Here is a 17,744-nt window from a genome sequence, read left to right on the forward strand (position 1 = left end):
CTTCGAATTACCACGAGCCAGGTTCACTCAAATTCACATTGACCTAGTGGGACCTCTTCCGCCATCTGAAGGTTTCAAATATTGCCTCACAGCTGTAGACCGTTTTACTAGATGGCCTGAGGCGATACCTATCGCAGACGTAACAGCTGAGACGGTTGGCAAGGCACTGCTGTCGGGATGGATATCCCGTTTTGGCTGTCCGACAGACATCGTTACCGACCGCGGACGTCAGTTCGAGTCCGCTCTGTTTAACTGCCTGTCCAAGATAGCCGGGTTTCATCATCGACGAACCACCGCCTACCACCCCGCATGCAATGGTCTTGTAGAGCGATTTCATCGTCAGCTGAAATCATCGATCATGTGCCATGCCGATAGCCATTGGACCGAATCGCTACCCCTGGTCCTCCTTGGCATGCGCAGTTGCATCAAAGAAGATCTCAACTCTTCATCCGCGGAGCTCGTATATGGCGAACCTCTTCGCCTCCCCGGAGAATTTTTCAATTCCTGTGTAGACGGTACCACGGACCTTTCCGACTTCACCGCTCGCCTGCACAGGATAATTAATAATCTCCGACCCTCTCCAGCCTCACGTCACGCGAACAATAAAGTCTTCGTATTTAAAGACCTCGCTTCCTCCACCCACGTATTTCTCAGGGAAGACGCGGTGCGGGGATCCTTACAACCACCATACACCGGCCCTTATAAGGTTGTACAAAGTGGAGACAAAGTCTTTAAAATCCTAGTCAAGGGTAAACAGGTCTCCGTCTCCATCGACCGTCTAAAACCAGCGTACATGGCCACAGAACCCGCCACAAGCATCGAAGTCCAGCACGGCAACATCAGCCAAGCTAAAGATGCTGTGTGCCCCGATGTCCGAGCAACTCGCTCGGGTCGAAAGGTCCGATTCCCGGATTTTTACCGTCCGTAGGGACGCTCTCTGGGGGGGAGTGATGTGGCGTCCACCACATGTGCATCCTACTAACATACATACTTACGCACATATTATAAACATACATCCAAACAGACATACTACACAACACATTCCAACTCAACATAGAATATTGGATTGACGACACAACGGACGATCGAACGTACACAGTGGACAACCGCATTGTTTATCTCCGTTGTGACGTCGTCCTTTGTTCTATGTTGAGGCCCCGCCTACCGGTGCAAGCGCATTGGAGCGACGGATTTTTTATATTGGCTACGAATGATCCTACCAACGTTTACGACTTACGCATTATTCATTATTCTACCACCGTCATAACCGTTACTTGCGCTTAAAAATAATTCGCTTTGTGTTTAAGTATTGTGTTCGTGTTTATGTGTACATATGTGATCTTCTATGCCTGTATAACGTTATTTCTTCTGTGTGCATATATTGTGTGTATAACGTGTGTATAATATACACGTTTATGGACCATCTGCGTGAGTTTCATTTCTTATTATAATATTCTCACAGACCCTGACACACGCATCACTTACCCATACTGGGTTTTGAAATTGGGCAGTCGGACGACAATGTAATTTTTGACTCATTTTCTATATAACATAATAAAGCGTAATATTATGAGAAACATTTTTGACGGAACGGACTATTTCATATTAGGTCCTTACGTATGAAATTGGCATTTTGTACGGGAAAACATTAAAGTCATTTTTTTTTTGTAAAATATATTTAATTAATCAAAGTATGCACCGTTGTTATCTCTGCACTTTTGCCATCTCATAGGTAGTTCATTGATCCCTTTACTAAAAAAACCATGGGAGCGAGAATCAATAAACTCTTTAAAGACGGTTTGGACTGCCGCATCGGAGTTGAATTTTTTTACTTGTAAGAAGTTGTCCAAATTCCGGAAAAAATGGTAATCTGTTGGAACAAGGTTCGTCCGTAAGGGAGTACGGTGGATGTCACAGACATTCCAATTGAAGCTCATCTAACTTAGTGGTTGTTTGTTGTGCAGTGTGTGGTCTTGCGTTGTCGTGAAGCAGAAGTGGCCTAGAGCGATTGACCAATCTTGGTTGCTTAGCAGCTAGTTTTTCCTTTATGGTTTGCAGTTGCTGACAATAGATATCTGCTGTAATCGTTTAACTAGATTTTAGAAAGCTGTAGTGAACGACACCGGCGCTAGTCCACCAAACACTCACAAGTAACTTTTTCTGAGTCAATTTTCGTTTATGGCAGGATTTGGCTGTATCTCCAGGGTTTAGCCATTGCGATGAGTACTTCCGATTATCGTAAAGTATCCACTTTTCATCACAAGTAATGATTCGATTTAAAATTCCTTCATTATTGTGTCGGTTGAGCAAAGTAACACAGCAGTCGACGCGTGTTTGCAATTTCGATTCACTCAATTCATGAAGGACCCATCGTTCAAGTTTTTTTTACTTTCCCTATTTACTTCAAGTGGATTAATACAGTTTTATCACTCACCCCGAAGTCTGCAGCTATCTCTGAAGTGCTTTGTGATGGATCCGCTTCCACAATAGCCTTTAATTCTTCATTTTCCACTTTGGTCTCCGGCCGTCCTAGGGATTGGTTCTGAAGGTTGAAATTTCCTGAACGAAAACGTTGAAACCAAAAACGTACCGTGTTTTCTTTTGCGACACCAGCGCCGTATACATCATTAATCCTTCGAGCTGTTTCTGCAGCACCGGTGCCACGGTAGAGCTCGTACTTGTAAATATACCGATATTTCATGTTTTCCATTGTGCGGTAATAAGCGACGCCAAAGAAAAAAATAAGGAGGAAAAAACAAATGAATGACTGTTTTTAAAATGCAAATTTAACAGCTAAATGAATTTATAAATTTGAATTGGGAATTCTTAATCAAAGAGGAGATATTTCAGATTTAAGTGGTCAGTACGATAAACAGCTAATTTCATATGTAAGGACCTAATATTTAAAGCATTCTTAATGTAGATTTTCTTTAATTTATATGTATGCAGACTATTAAATTGGCAATCTGATGGTAAGTAAGATGGTCACCACCCATAGTTGCCGCATTGTAGAAATACCAAATATTATCCCTTACATTGCCAATACGCCACTAGCCTTGGGTATTAAGATGTTATGTGCGTGTAAAAAAAAAGCCAAGATGGCCCTGTGGTAAGAACGCGTGAATCTTAACCGATGACCGTGGGTTCAAACCCGGGCAAGCACCACTGAATTTTCATGTGCTTAATTTGTGATTATAATTCATCTCGTGCTTCACGGTGAAGGAAAACATCGTGAGGAAACCTGCATGTGTCTAATTTCACTGAAATTCTGCCACATGTGTAGTCTACCAACCCGCATTGGAGCAGCGTGGTGGAATAAGCTCCAAACCTTCTCCTCAAAAAGAGGAGAGGAGGCTTTTAGCCCAGCAGTGGGACATTCACAGGCTGTTACGAGTGCGTGTAGTTATATTGGCTCACTCTTACACTCAGTATAGCTGTTTGGCGTTTAAGTGAGTAGTACCTACCGGGTAGAGGTTTTACAATGTTCTACTACCAAGTAAGTTATTTTATAAATAAATATATTTATTTCTAAAGATCGCTTCGAAACAAATTCGAATTATTAGTTTTTGTGCATTGACCGAGATGGCCCAGTGTTTAGAAAGTCTTAACCATTGATAGTGGGTTCAAACCCGGGCAAGCACCACTGAATTTTCATGTGCTTAATTTTTATTTATAATTCATCGCGTGCTTGACGGTGAAGGAAAACATCGCGAGGAAACCTGCATGTGTCAAATTTAACTAAAATTCTGGCAAATGTGTATTCCACCAACCTGCATCGGAGTAGCATGGTGGAATAAGCTCCAAACCTCCTCAAAAGAACAAAAGGAGAGGAGGCCTTAGCCCAACAGTGGGAAATTCACAGGCTGTGACTGTCTGTCTGTGCATTTATGTATTTTCATACATTATGAACTACAAATGGTCAATCATTGTCTAACTTTGCCTAGACTTGGAAGCCACGAAACATCTTAGTTTTGGACTTATTGTAGAATTATTCATATTAGGTATATTCGATAACGGACTTTGGGTATAAATTAACACTGGTAGTAAGGAATGACTTTAACGAAACAAACCGACTATTTTTGGCAAGGATGAATAAATAGGAACTGCGGTGTAAAGCTTGAGCATTATAATAATGTGTATATAGCTAGCATTTATTATTTTATTTTAATTCTCAATACATAATGAGGACATTACTATGTTTTATTAGATTTTAGTCTATTGAAGTTCACAATGTTAGTATTATACGCGAACAATATTAAATGATTAATATAAAATTTGAATCATATACTTTTTTACATCGAGGACTTAAATAATTATGAACAAATTAAAATTAGAAAAATTACTGCATCAATTGTGATAATATGGAATGGTGCAAGCGCTAGAAACGTTATTCCGTTGAATTGAATTTTGAATAATCTGGACAAAAAATTAAGCAGATCTTATTTCACCAGTCGAAGCAAGAAGATAGCATGTAACTATATTTTAAAAATGCTTTTCATGGCTTTTATACTTACTACTACTACTACTACTCTCTTGCTATACTACTATTACTCTCTTGCTCGCACATTATTCCTGTCTTTACTCTCACAAGTCTGTACTGCACGAGAAATTAACCAGGTTATGCTTTCTCTCTATGCCCAAAGTTATTACGTTATATGTTTTCTTCCTTAATATACATTCTTTGTATCACATTATTTTATTCAATTTTTGTTGTTTTCTTATTTATTTTTTTAATAAAAATAACCACTGACTAGCTTTAATTGCATTTTTTTTTAATTCTACGATCTGTGAGTTCAAGTTTCCATTTTAAATTCGATTCTTTAATGTCGCGGGTTATGTACGATTTATATCAAATATTCTGTTTGCATGTGTAGCAAAAATATCGTGAGTTACATTTTTATCTTTATATTAATATTATATTATTTATAATATTATAATATTTATAATAATATTTTATATTTATATTAATAAGCTCCAAACCTTCTCCTCAAAAGGGAGAGGAGGCCTTAGCCCAGCAGTGGGACATTAACAGGCTGTTACTGTACTGTACTGTACATTTTTATCAATTCCAAAATTTTCAATATTTTAACATTTTTTCTTTTATTCAAGCATGAAATAATTTCTAACAGGGTATTGTGTTCATACAGAAAAATAATGTTTTGTACAAGTTCGACTGCATCGTTGTTCTAATGGCTAGCTTGTAACTAATACGGCTATAGATCTCGAGTATTTTTACTGGTGGTAGAGCTTTGTGTAAGCTCTGGGTGTTCGGTTCAAAAATTCTCAGTATACACTCCCGTACCTCGGAAAGCACGTAAAGCCGTTGGTCCCAGCCACAAAACCGACGAGGCAGTCAATATATAATATAAAATTAAAATAACTACGCTATGTATGTATCGCATATAGCACACCGTCATTGAATGTTCAGCTTTAAGCCATACGAAAATAGGAATTCAGACTCATCGTTAATTTAAACCGTTACATTAGGTGAATTTGATTCCGAAACTGCCTTTGGGTATTAATAATTGACATTGATGTTACAGAGGGCCGATTATTATTAAAGTTAAATTTAAATGTCGAGAGCAGACAATTTGTGAAATGGTAAAGATCAGATTAATAAATGAATACAGTGAAAAGTTTACACATTATGACATAACTTTGTGAGCTTTTTGGAATATTTGAAATTAATATTACTTTGTATATTTTATATAACGAGTTTCAATTTATTAATACTTTTAGAAGTGGTAGGGTTATATGATGACCCCCTGCATTGTTATCACCCCTTAACGAAGCTCAGCAATACTTTGAATTGCTGTATTCAGTTATTCAAGAGATTAAATGAGCCAGTACAATTACAGGCATAAGAGACGTAGTTCCTTAGATGCAAGAGTTGCTGGCGCCTTGACCATCAATAGTTGTAATTACTTTCTTGCTGTAAGTATCCGTATAAGATATGTACATGTAAATAGTGTATTACGAGATATTTATTTGATCTCGCTGGAAAAATGCATTCAGGAGCTATGTGGGACTCGCCGGGGCCAATTATGCGCCGGAATACCCACTAAGGGGCGTCACGGTATTGCTTACGACTGTCCTACCTCTGCAGGCCTTCAATTTCTGAGGGGTTCACGGGGTATAGAGACCTTCCTAATCCAGCGACAATTTGTGTTTATTCGTGTTTGATGGTAAGGAAAACATCGTGAGGGAACTGTAATAAATTCTGCCATTCTGTATTTATCAATCCAATGCTGGTTAAGCGTGGTAAATAATCTCATAACACATACTCATAGTGTAGTAGGCGTGTTGTGCTCGGAAATAATACTTCTCGCTATCTGGAAAAAAATAGTCTTCTGTTTTAAATAGAATATTTATAAATGTCAACAAAACTTTCTTTTGGTAGTATAACAAACAATATATTAAAACTGTAATAAAAGTTTTTCTCAATAAAATTAATAATACATAATGGGCGTTAGGTTAGTTTATATATATCAATATTGACTACGATTTCATCGTTCTGTTTTAAAGCGTACTGAAATTTCTGATTAATTTTTTATCAGAACTTCCGCAAAAACTAACTATCTACATGCTTTATATTATTTATTGTCTTACGGATTTTTTTCTATTATTTTTATTTCACATAAAAATATCATTTATGTATATGCGACATTGACTGTAATAAATATAACATTTCAAGAATACAAAATAGTATATCAAGATAAGTCGGCTGTCACCATTTCACGGGTGAGTAATGAAGAAAAATATTTAAAAAATAACACTGCGGGTTTTTTTTTAAATATTTACCGGAAGGCAAATGACTCCACTCCACCTGATGGTAGTAGGGTTTGGGAATAATTCAAAACTCATTCCATTTTGTTTTGATTTCGAAATTTTTTTTTTACATTTTTGTTCAAATAAACAGCGTGCCATATAGGCATTTCCTGGTGAAAAATATGTGTCTATAAAATAGATGGACTTCACGCAAACGTACGTATTGCACGAAATAAAAATATTTTAAGCATCCCTTTGTAACTCTATCATGCAAAACTACCTAACGAACTATATTCTTGTTTTTATTGAGCGTGCTAGCGAAGTAAAGTTTTTTTCATGAAAATGTACCTATTCTATTTGAGTTTTTAGAACGGGAGATCAGCAAATGTACTCGTAAATTGCCTTTAATAAATCAGTCAGTCTTACTACAAGGGAAGATAGGCTTTATTATTGTTTTTGTAATACGCAATTAAAAAAAAGGAATATATATATATTTACATATATTTGAATTTGAAATACATTTCTGGAAGTTCTTTTGTTTTACTTTTTTATTTTTTATTTAGGGGACAGAACAGCTTAAACATTAAAACAGAGTGCACTTACGTATATAGAGTTATAGAGGGTATTATAGAGGGTCTGGGTCTGTTGTGACTGATTACACCATCGAGTTTTTTAAGTCATATTTTATTAAGCAACTAAAATTCATTAACTGTGTTAGTGTTTCTATAAGTATTCGTAAAATAAAACCAAATAAAGAAAATCTTAATGATTGGCTTTCATTTGTTATATTTATTTTATATGATTGGTAAGAGAAATTTTGGCTGGAATGGAAACACATCTCAAATAAACATAATTTTATAATAAATATTTTATAATATGAGCAATAAGTAAAAAAGAATATTATATTTCAAGTTACAAAATCATACGGGTAACTGGGCCAACTGATACAAAGTGGTCACGTATGAAAATCATTTCTTACGTCCTTAAGTATAAATTATACTTAGATGTTATATTCTTGTGCCTGGACTTAAAATTATATATTATAAAAATAGACTATCATTTATAAAACTACTTCAAATACTTGACTGAAAACTTTAAGAATTAACGTTTAAAAAAATCACCGATTTCAAAAAGAACGCGATACTGAAAAATGAGACATAACTCAACAATGTTTTTATGGATTGGTTTATTGTTTACAAATCTGTCTCCAAGAGTTAGGAACACAGACATGATATATAGAAGTTTGATTTAAATAGATAACGTTCACATTTTGAAATTAAATATGACCACAATTACGTTTATGTTTGTTTCTTAAATAATGAAGATAGAACTAAGAGTAATAAGGTAGAGGAAGAGTAGAAATAGAGCGGATTGGCAAATGGGCCACCTGATGGTAAGTTGCCAACACAACCCATAGACATTGGCGTTGTATTATTAACCATACCGTACATCGTCAATGCGCCACCACACCAACCTTGGGAAGTAAGATATTATGTCCCTTTTACCTGTAGTTACAATGACTCACTCATAAGCCGGAATACAACAATACTAAATATTGATAATTGGCTATAGAATATCTGATGAGTGGGTGGGACCTACCCAGGCATGCAAAAAACCCTACCACTAAGTACAAATCCCTTAGTGTCAGTTTTGCTAGTACTAAGTATAACCAGCAATGTCTGGAGTCGATGCCAAATTTCAACAATGTAATATTGTGTATATTTATAATATTGTGTATTTTTATCAATATTGTTTATATTTCACTTAAAATATAAATAATTTCATTTATTAATAGCGGCATAAAATCATAATTGATTGATAACAAATTATACAATTACACACAGCGATAATAGTAGCTTGCGACTGACAAACACTTAAAAATTAAAACCAAATTGAATTGTTTTTCAATTTTTAATGCAATTTTTGTTGCTTATGAAATCGGTGTATTTATTTTTTTAATTTTCCATATTATTTCACTTACATTTAGTATTTCTTACACTTTTAAGATTTCTTTTTATGATTTACGGTTAATTCCTGCTACGTAAATCCTAACGCCTATATGGCGATCGCTGGTATATTTATTAAATATATTAAAATTGTACATACGTGATTTGTTGCCTTTTAAATTATGCAAAAAGGTCTGTAAAAATATATTTGAAGCTTGAATAGATAAGAAAATATAAACCTAAAAATTAGTTAGGTAATCCTAAAATAATACTATAAATTGTCTGCGTGTTCGAGCTGCACGTGAAAGCTTATGAACCGATTTCACCGCGACCCCAGTCAGACTGATCATCAACGTCTGATTTATAACGTCAGGACATGTATATTATTTCCGTAATTTGGCTCAAATAAAATGCTTATTCTTTGATAATATATAATCCTTTTACTAACTTATGATAATTTAATTTATATGTTCAGAAAGATGGATATATATTTTTATAATTATTATGCCTCATTATATAATTTATAATATAATAATAATAATTAACTTGAGTCGTTCTGTATGGTAATTAATCTGTATGTAAATTTTAGACTTACGGTCGCAACATATATTCTTTAAATTATTGTTCGTGAAAAAAAGTCGAATCACTCGTGCAATACAAAATAGAAAAAAATTATAAACAAAAATAATAAAAGATAAAGAAAACAAGAAATACAAGCGCATGACAGCTTTTTTCAAGTAAAAATAATCTAAATTTGAAAAAGACAGAATTGCAGTATAGCCCGTTGAGACGAATGTTGTTATCTTTATTTCGGTATGAACTGTCCGGCTCACTCTAAGTCGAAATTATACGCAGTAAAGAAAAATATTAAGAGCGCAGTAAGTACGGAGCACAATGGAGGCGCGACTTCACTTCCCCGAGACCGAAACGACAGAAGAAATTACTTAAGAATATTTCCTTAAGATCTTATCTTTGTAAAAAGGAAAAATAACGCGTAACAAAGAACATTCTCTCTAGAGAGAGGACTTCGAGGGATTTCGGACCATCTCCCGACGGAGGACGAGCTACTATGGATTTTAATGAATTTAACAGTAACTTTGCTAAAGCGAGTATATCATGAAGGTTTCTGCGATAAAGTTTTTATGGGCGTATTATTTAAATTTTATCGACGTAAACAATTTCAAAGCGCGAAGATGCTGGTTAAGATCGTTCGGAGACAATGCACGGATTAAGAAGTAATCCTTCAGTGTTGCGCTCACATAATATTTCATTATCTGCCTTGTGGTGCCTGTAATGAAAACAGATCTTATGGCCTATTATTCTTTTATTATCTTATATTAAAATGATACATTTTGTAATTGATGTTTCGAGGTTTTAAAGTCTAACAATATAATATTTTTTATTTAAAATGTTTACAACTAGTTTACAACAGTTAAAAGATATACTTAGTATCTAAATCAAATTACATTATAAAACATGAAATATTAAATAAAATAAATCATAATCACTTATTTTAGATTCGCACTGCGATGCTGCGTCAATCAATGCCAAATTATGGCGAAAACCAATCGATAAAATATAATAAAACTCACTAGTTATTATTTTCCTCCGATGAAATTATTTTTATAATGTATAACTACTTAATGTACAAGATACAAGATTTAAATATATTATTGGCAAAATTTACAATATCTACTTAAAGAAATTACAGAAAAATACACATATATTCCCCCAAGATGACTTTGAAGATTTTGTAACTCAGGGTTAAAAGTTTTTACTTACTTAATGTATTTTAGCATACAAAAGTATATTATATTATAAAATACTAATAATAAACTGCTAACGGAGTCGTAATTTGTTTTCAGTTAGTCAGATATTTGTTTACTTTAAAAAGTAAACAAATATCTTCAGCAAATAATGCAGTAGAGAAATCATTTATATATAACAAAAATAAAGCAGGAGCTCAAATTTATCTCTGTGGAATTGGATATTTTTAAACACAGGTCGAGAATTAATTTCATTGACTTAATTATTAAGCAATGAGATTACGAAGCTCTTTAATATGGTTATACTTTTGTATATAAAGTAGTATTTCGTATTTTGCACAATCACAGAATATCAATATATTGTGTATCTCATAAAGTGCCATTAACTGCGGAGAGATCCCTGGTAATCCCGTGTTTGTTATAAAAATAGCATTTTTAGAAATGTTAATTTATATTCCACAGTTGATATTATACCGTAATAACATAAAAACATAAGTGAAACTCAAAACATACATTTAAAAACAAAGGAATTACAGTTGACACTATGTTAGTTACAAATGAGGAAAGGTTTATTTTTTTAATTTGGTCATCTATGTTCAAACAATACTTTCAGTATCAAATAAGCTTTTATTGTTTTTCGATTACTATTTATCTAAATACTAATATTAGTATTTAGATACATATGTATTATTTTGTAAATTAACAAGACCGAATGAACGATACTACATCCACACAATCCTTACTATCTCGCATTTATAATATTAATGAATGCACGAGTGTGTATGTTTATTTGTAACGCTTTAACGTCATAACTTTTTTTTTAACGCTGGAAAAATGCGTTACGCTTTTCCCCCACGAGAACAGTGGGGGTTGGGGTGTATGTGGAGCTCGCCGGTGTCCAAGGCGCCGAGTGCGCCCCGAACATCGGAATACCCACTAAACAACCAGCGGTACCCTTTCCGTCTTAACGAGAAGCGCCACGGGATCGCTTTCACATGCTACGAAATATAATCATGAAGTTATGTATACACGTTGTCAGGGGAATAGAAAAGGAAATATTCTACCTAACACTTCGCCCCTCTCAGATGCGGGTGAAATCACGGACGGTGACTAGTATATAATGTATATTGGAAAAGAATTTCATGTATAGTTTAATCCTGTTTACCAATTGTATAATTTTATATTTCGTTTTGAATATTTGGCGGAGCTTTGACATATTTGCAACTAAAGCACTAGCTTATTACTATACAGACGAACCATTGTGATATACAACCGTGGAGGGACTCACTACATTTGACAGGAATTGGTCGTGATATATTATTATATAACATTTTTTTTAATAGTCGACTATTATTAAGGAGCTTGACACAAAAATGGATTAAGGCCAATGAAATCAAATTTATTTATGTATATTACAAATAAAATCAGTGATTTTTTTAAATTTGGAATGGAATTTGAATTATTTGCCTAAATGTTTTTTAATATTTGTATAATATTTTAATATATTTTATACGTTACGTGCGCATGTAGGGCAATGAAATAAATAAGATGTTTTAAAATGTTCTATTGAGCCGGTAGTGCTACACCTAAACTCTTTCCGATCATCGATGGCCGTATCCCATCGGAAGACTGTGAATAACAGGCTGTGAATGTCCCACTGCTGGGCTAAAGGCTTTTTTGAGGAGAAGGTTTTTGGAGCTTATTCCACCATGCTGCTCCAGTGCAGGTTGATGGAATACACATGTGACAGAATTTCAGTGAAATTAGACACATTCAGGTTTTCTCACGATGTTTTCCTTCGTAAAGCACGAGATGAATTATAATCACAAATTAACCACATGAAAATTCAGTGGTGCTTACCCGGGTTTGAACTCACGATCATCGGTTAAGATTCACGCGTTCTTACCACTGGGCCGTCTCGGCTTAAAGGTTCACATCTCGGATTAAAGATATGTGCAACACAGAAAACCATACATAATTTTTCCTGATTTTAATTAAAAATAATCAAAGTCGGTGAATAGAGGAGTATATCATATAACAATTTAGCTAAAATTATTTAAGGGGATTTTATATATATTGATGATATCAACCTATTTTTTTAAATTTAATAATTTAAATTAGCATAGCTATAATTAATGGTAACGAATAAGTGTAATTGTGCCCCTTCGAACATCAAGCCAGTTTAGTACACAGGGCGATACGATTTGCAAGTCGAAACAGCCGCAGCATAGCTTTGAATATTTTGCGATTCGGGATTTGACTTTAAAATTTGTTGCAACCGCCTATCAAGCGAGCTCTGCTTGAGTTGAGTTCTCCGTTATTACACTTGTTTGTTAAGCCCTCTTTGTAATACTTAGCATTTTTTTTCTTTATTTTAGACTTATTTTTGTATAGGGCTGTACATTGATTGAAATGGCGTTTGATTGGTTATCGCTGTTAATTCTTTCAGTGATTTTAAATTAAAAATTCAAAAGGTATCCTATTTAGAATCTGAAACATTCGTGTTTTTAAAAATATCTCCTATATATGTTGCATTTGTATGTGCGGATACACACTGATAAAAAATAATTAAATATACATATAATCCTTATAAAAAATATATAATTAAATTTTATTGAATTTTATCTTCTCCTGTGAAAGAGAAATGATTTCGTATTATTGTTTACTAAAGCGAGATAGACAGAACCAAAAGTAAGTTACAACAGACAATAAGTAGACACAGACATACTTATTTAGCAAATAGTCTTCGCCGGAGCGTTTTTCGTGCCTTCGGATCGGTTCGGTTTCAGCTTAAAACATTCATTTCTCATTAAGAATACAAAAAATCTCTTAATATGAGAAATTACAATTATATACATAATATAGTTTGAAAAAGTGTCTCTGATATAGAAAATAAAAAACTTAAAACAGATGAAGGTAGTAATAGAAAAAATAATATATGTTATAAAAAACAGAACGCATAGCGGTGACATCACATATTTAATAAGGCGTTTCTTAAATGTAGGTAAACTTTCAAGATTTACAATTAAATCGAGTAACTTTTTGTATATTTCCACTCCTTCGAACATTATATAGTTTTTTCCATTGTTGGTTCTAATGTATGGCAACTCAAGTTTGTTTCGTCTTCTTGTGCAGTGATCCGTTTTTATTTTGTTTATTGTGTCCTGTTTGTAATACTTAGGTTTACGGTTGGCGTGGTTGGTAGATACTTGCCGTTCACGCCGAAGGTTGTGGGTTCGATTCCCACAGGACAGACATTTGTGTGCATGAACATGTCTGTTTGTTCTGAGTCTGGGTGGTATTATCTATATAAGTATGTATTTACAAAAGAAAAGTAGTATATGTAGTATATCAGATGTCTGGTTTCCATAGTACGAGTTCTGCTTAATTTGGGATCAGATGGCCGAGCGTGAATAATGTCCCAGGATATTATAGATTTTGAATCTTATAAATATAAGTTTTTTTTATTAAAAATAGATAAAGAGAATTACAAATAATTCGATGGTAAGTGGTCACATCCGCCCATAGACACTTTCACTATAAGATATATCCCATACATCACCGGATTACAACAATACTAAATGTTTGACAAGTGGGTGTTACCTATTCAGACAGGTTTGTCTAAACCCCTACCAGTGTAAATAGTATGAATAGTTCATCTGTTCGATTGTCGGACAGTTATTTTAGTTTGTGCAATATCTTTAGGAATATCAAAGGAGTAATTGAAAATAGATAAATCAGAGTTTTACCAATTTACCGCAAAGCAATGTAACACGGTACGGCACGATATCATCTTAGTATTAATAATATAAAAAAATGTTCTTTTAGATAATTACAAGTGACAATTATCTATAAATTGTTACAAACTAAAATAACTTTACTGTACTGTTTTTACTGTTACTTACTGGTGGTAGGGCTTTGTGCAAGCTCGTTTGGGTAGGTACCACCCACTCATCAGATATTCTACCGCAAAACAGCAATACTTGATATTGTTGTGTTCCGGTTTGAAGGGTGAGTGAGCCAGTGTAATTACAGGCACAAGGGACATAAAATCTTAGTTCCCAAGGTTGGTGGCGCATTGGCTATAAGCGATGGTTGACATTTCTTAGAATGCCAATGTCTAAGGGCGTTTGGTGACCACTTACCATCAGGTGGCCCATATGCTCGTCCACCTTCCTATTCTATAAAAAAAAAAAAATTAGCATGGCGCATTAAAATAAGGAACATGTTTTTATTTTCTAATGAAAAAAAGCCAATTATGATATAGTCTAAATACCTTGTTACCAAAAACATCCGCACCTGTTTTTTTATATTCTTGGTAAGTGGACGGGAAGATGGAAGACCTAAAGTCACTACCACCTATAGATATTGACACCGTGAGAAATATTAACGATTCATTACATCGCCAATGCGCCACCAACCTTGGGAACTAATATGCTATGTCCCTTGTGCCTGTAGTTACACTAGCTCACTCACACTTCGAACCTTTAGTATATGTGTTGTATGTAATAACTCACACATAGCGTAATATTCTTGTATACACACATGATCAACATTGCCACAGTTGTCAACTGGTCAAGGAGTCCGAATATACATAATTGTTTATAATTCGTGAGGAAACCTGTATTTGGCAGATAAAACTCATCCGCATTGGATCTACGTGAAGGAGCAAGCTCAAAAATTTCTTCTCAAACGGCGAGGTCTTACCCCAGTACATTTACAGCGTCACAGTAGCATGCGCAAGCGATCAGACGAGAAAGGGTATGGCTGGTTTTTTAGTGTGTGTTCCGATATTTGGGGCACACTCCGAACCTTGAACAGAGTCCCACAGAAGCCCCCCACTGTTCCCGTGAGGGAAATGCGTAATGCGTTTTACCAGCGTTAAAAAAGTGGTTTTTTACAAACTGTTACTTCACTTTAATATGTAATTATAAACAAATTTTGTTCTCCTAACGTAACGTAACTTTTTTCGTAACGTTAAAATTTTGCCGTGACGTATCCTTAGACGAATTATTATAAGAGTCCAATGAGTTCATATAGTAAAATTGTTAAAGAAATGTTCGAAATGCCACTGGAATTCACTGAAATTCCATCCAAAAAAGGTCTGTGATATTGTATAAAATTTAGAATATAGTACTATAGTTCTAGGGCAAACACGCTTAATTCTGTGAAAGTAGTGATTATTGTATTTAATAAATGAAAATGGATTAAAATATTATTTCTGGTTTTGCCGTTATGTGAACATTATGTATATAGAAATATTCAAAATGAAAATAAAAAAAAAATTGAAATCAAATTAGAAACCACCGGTTCGGGAAAGCCCTGAGAAGAATCGGCGAAATAAACTCAGCGGGTTTTTTTTAATATATATAATGTTTCGCTTACAAAAAAAAGAGAAATAGTCATGCGGCGATCATCTTATTCTCAAGGTGTACTATCATCCATAAATTCATTAATAGTTTAATAATATTTAGCACACAAGCGTTCTTTTACAATTTTTTGAAATTCAGCAACTGTGGCATTTTGAACGCCTTCTGGGATCCTGTTGTAGAACAATGTGGGGCAAAGTATATGCCCTACAAGAGTTACCGACTCTATGAAGGCTCACTGATAAAACACTTTACCACAGAATAATGATGGCGCCTCCGTGTTCGTACATCATGTAAAGTAAATATAGGGACGTATAAATAAGGGACGGACCTTAGATCCCAAGGTTGGCGGCACATTGATGGTATAGTTGATATATTACAGATTGTCTATGTGCAATGGTGATTTACTATTAGATGAGAAAAATATCCTTATGATACAGATAATAATAAATAATACGGATTTTAAACTAAAGCCAGTAAATGTCGCATTGCTGGGCAAAGCAATCCTCTCCTAGTGAGGGATAAGGCTTGGTGTTTATTCCACCACGGTATACTCTAATGCATGATGGTGGATGTATGTATATGTGGCAGATGGCTTATTATTATTATTTATTATATGGCAGAATATGATGCGGCACATGCAGGTTTCCTTCCGAAGTTTTTCTTCACCGCTGAGCATGAGATGAAATATAAATTAAATTATAAAAACAAAAGTACAGCACAAGCATAATATTATGATTATTTTATAAAATTATGTTAGATTTAGTGTTTGTTTATCTCATTTTTCTGACTAAATTGTCTTTCTTCTTGCATGTATTTAAAACTGAGTTCACTATTGTCGCTTTCTCATAATTGTTTTATTTCTGATAGGTAAAATAGGGCGTTGAATATAAAAGTTATGCAGACACTATTGCAAAATCTACGCAAATTGACATTAGAAATTCTAAGTTTAAGTATTACAAAACGCTTGTCATTAGAAATTCGAGTTTAAATTTAGAAATATCTCAAAGTTCAATGGAAGTAAGCTGATTTTTTTTCGTGCGTTGCGTCCTTTAGCCTACGTTTCTACGTAAAAATACATTAAAAACATTGAATTTCATGCACAAGTATTTCTATGCTACTCACCAAATAGAATGCGAAAGGAAATGGATTCTGGAATCGTACAATTTTAATTAAGTTTCACTAACTATATCCTTTTTCTCATGAAACTCTTTTGTTTTAGATTACTGATAAACTTGTTATAATGTGATGAATCTAAATATAAAATATTTATTAATTTTCAAGTTTATTTATTGAGCAAACTTATAATTAACGTAATTATATTTGAACTTTCACTTGAAGGTAAGGCTTTTTGCAAGCCCGTTTGGGTAGGAACCTCCCACTATGAATGTATGAATTCCGGTTGGAAGGTAAGTAAGCCCTTGTTGAACTACATGTACAAGAGACATAACATCTTAATTCCCAAAGTTGGTACCAATGGTAAAGAATGGTTAATATTTCTTACAGCGCAGGTGTCCCTCAACTGACCTATATTATAAAAAATGAATAAATATCAAGGTCCAATTTGACGTCAACATTTCTATATGTATTTTTTTTAAATAAAATATTTTTTGTCAAAGTAATAATACGGCTTATCTTTACCTATTATAAGTGAGTGTGTTTGTTGTTTGTTACGCATTCCTGTCGTAACTACACAATCGATCATCATGAAATTGTGCATACACGGAGTCAGGGATACAGAAAATGACATAAGGTGCCTAACACGCCCCCCCCCTTCGTAAACACGAGGCAAGAAACTAGTTCTTAATAAATAGTCGCTTCTATTTTGCTTTTGATTATAAGTTTGTAATTTATGATACACTCCTACTACTTGGTGGTAGGGCTTTGTGCAGGCC

The 17,744-nt window shown here is 34.2% G+C and overlaps 2 protein-coding genes across 2 annotated transcripts in view; one reads left to right on the plus strand and one right to left on the minus strand.

Annotated features, from left to right (window-relative positions):
- The window catches only part of LOC126769644 (uncharacterized), a 180,403-nt gene extending 178,950 nt beyond the window's left edge, over window positions 1-1,453 (minus strand). The window contains exon 1 of the mRNA XM_050488533.1: window positions 1,449-1,453. The gene's annotated coding sequence lies outside the window, so the exon portion shown is untranslated. The remainder of the gene's footprint in view (window positions 1-1,448) is intronic.
- LOC126769612 (uncharacterized) overlaps window positions 1-17,744 on the plus strand; it is a 553,155-nt gene that overhangs the window by 317,005 nt on the left and 218,406 nt on the right. The window lies entirely within an intron of this gene.

This window comes from Nymphalis io, chromosome 7, assembly GCF_905147045.1.
Source record: "Nymphalis io chromosome 7, ilAglIoxx1.1, whole genome shotgun sequence".
In the NCBI taxonomy this organism is placed as follows: domain Eukaryota; kingdom Metazoa; phylum Arthropoda; class Insecta; order Lepidoptera; family Nymphalidae; genus Nymphalis; species Nymphalis io.